Raw genomic sequence first — 2,912 nt, 5'->3', positions numbered from 1 at the left:
CCCCCCAAACAATGAATTCACACTCACACTCACAAACGCAATATTTTTCTTAAAATTATTTAAATGATGCATCCCTACAGATAACAGTGGCATAGGAAAAAACAAATAAATTGAAGTTTGGTGGAAAATTATTATCATTTTCATTTCCGAGATCATAGGCATTAGACTACATTTGTATTTAAGTTTAGACGTAGTTTTTATTGCAGATTTTAACATTTCAAAATATGTTCGTTGGGTTTTTATTTTTTCCTTTTCATTTTGATTATTGTTGTTATTTTTGTGACAGGTTTAATTCATTGATTGGGTTTTAATTCGTTTTTGTTTAGGAAGGAGGGAAAGGGGGTTGTTTGGTTGGGTATTTTCAGCTTTTTCGATGAAAAGTCGTCATACCGACGAGTTAACGCCGGCGAGAAATGGAGAAAAAAAAAGATCAACTCATCCGAAGTTCAGCTTATCTGGTGGGCCCACAAAACCAAGGGATTTAACTTTTTCCCCTTTATTAAAAACCCCTTTGACCTTTATCCCCAGCTCATAATTGTAATTAATTTAGTAGGCTACTGTGGTGACCAGTTATTTATTATTTTTGTGTTTCACGGCGCTCGCAACTGCATAGAATGTCATATGAGCGCGCGGGGCACATTAATTAAACTTTTTCATTTGGTAGAAAATTTTGAATGTTGCCCGGGTGTCAGCCGAAGCCTACTTTCGATTTTAGACCACCAAGGGATCTTTAGTGTGCGCAACTTGCGTACGGGCCCTCCGAGATTTTTCGCCCTTGTCCGAGAAGTCTAGACGTAGACCTTTCCTACCAGAAGAACAGGGGGGGGGGGGTGGCTGAAAGATAGCAGTAACAAGGAGCCAGGGAGTAGCTGTAGAAGCGCTGCAGAAAGAGTCAGAAGCCCAGAGGAGAGGGCAAAGGAGGTGAGGGGGTGGGGACAGAAAGAGGAGACGAAAGCAGATGACAGAACATTGCTAAAGAGCAGGAAAGGAGGTGAAAGTGAAAGGAGACAATTTTAGACAAAAAAATTTCGGTCGCTACCCGGATTCGAACCCGGGACCTTTGAATGAGAGACCAACACCTCAACCTCTAGGCCACGAGAGCCCCCTGGTAACCAGTTAGGAACAAAACATTTCATCGAGCGTAGAATGAAACGGTTCGGACATTTTAACCAGAATACTCCAGAGACAACCAGCAGCAAACATCCGTGAATCTGGCTTCAAATCAAGAGGAAGACCAAAAAAGGCCTGGCTAGACGGGGTTATAAAAGTCCTGGAACAACTTAACCACATGCTATTAATCACTCACAGACGCCGCACACTTAGCATAGGACTGAAACCTGTGTCTCTCCTCGACATCAAAAGTATAGTCTACCAGAGGAAGGAAAAAGTTAAAAAGTAAACTGCGATAAAAATGATGACAGTGACAGGAAAAGTTTTCAAGCAATACATACAGTGGAGCTCGGATTCAACAAATAAGTCGTCGGGTCTGACCTTCAATTTCTTTGAATCAGAGTGTTCGTTATAGTTATAGGCCAATACAATTTACTAAATGTACACATGTAGCCTAAGCAAACATGAAGTTTTTGTGCAGATAATTATAGGCACTGAGCAAGAAATGCATGGTCTAATATAATGTACCGGTGCATGTATTCCACTTCCTCAATCAAAAACCGTTTGGTGTCAAATAAAAGTCATTTCGATTTTGTTTTTTTGATGCCCCCCCCCCCAAAAAAAAAAAAAAAATTTAAAAAAAATTAAATTGGAGATTTCTAGGAAAATTCACTGACCTCTACCAAGCACACACTGTGCAAAAGGGCTGTTTGCTTCAAACGCACGCCTGTGTTGCTGTGTGTGTAAACCCTAGCATGGCAACGTTTGATTCCACAGACCAGCAAACAATTCATTATGTAGATCTATGTTAAGACTAGCTTATCATTGTGTAATGATAGATATTGATCAGTAGCCTGGGGGGGGGGGGGGGGGGGGGGACCGACTGTGATGCGTTTGTATCTCTACTGACACGTGACGCTCCACCAAAGCCTGGACCGCGTGCACATGCCGACAACGTTTGTGATTGGTATGAGAGAAGGCCGCTGGTTGGTGGCATAAGATATATTAATATAATATAAACAATAGGCGAAAAGGTTCTAGATGCATACGAAGTCGAAGCCACGTCAGCAGAGCTGTTACCCTGCAAGCGACTTCGTCGAATCCAAGTTTGCGCATTTATGTGTTCGTTGAATCCGAAGGATGTCGGTGGCCTAGTGGTTAGGCTCTCGGACTCGCAACCGTAAGGTCGTGGGTTCGAATCCCGTCAAGGGCGGCCCGACGTTGTGTCCTTGGTGTGGGCTTACTACACGGGTGTGTCAGCCCACAAGGAATCTAGGTCAGTAGCGCGCAGGTGGCCTGATTATATGACCGTCTAGGTACCCGGCTATAGACAGCGAAAGATCTTGTCAGTTTGTTAGTGTTTGAGCGCTTAAATCGGCTGCTCACACTGTATGCTTCCCGGGAAGCTGAGAATGTTTCGGAGTGTTCTATGGTCTGCTGGGGTAATAATATAGTGTAAAGCGCATAGAGCCTGCTGCTGAGCGGGGATATGCGTTATACAAATGCTATCTATTATTATTATTATTGAAGGAGAAAGAGGCAAAGAGAAAGTAGACAGACAGACAGAGAGAGAGAGAGAGAGAGAGAGAGAGAGAGAGAGAGAGAGAGAGAGAGAGAGAGAGAGAGAGAGAGAGACTAGAGGGGGGGAGGCGAAAGGAGAGAGAGAGAGAAAAAGAGGGGACAGGGAGAGAGAGACAGAGGGCAGGGAGAGACACAAACACACACACACAGAGAGAGAGAGAGAGAGAGAAAGAGAGAGAGAGAGAGAGAGAGAGAGAGAGAGAGAGAGAGAGAGAGAGAGA

The sequence above is a fragment of the Aplysia californica genome, unplaced genomic scaffold (genome assembly GCF_000002075.1).
Source record: "Aplysia californica isolate F4 #8 unplaced genomic scaffold, AplCal3.0 scaffold00367, whole genome shotgun sequence".
Taxonomy (NCBI): domain Eukaryota; kingdom Metazoa; phylum Mollusca; class Gastropoda; order Aplysiida; family Aplysiidae; genus Aplysia; species Aplysia californica.
Note: the sequence above shows the minus strand (reverse complement) of the source record.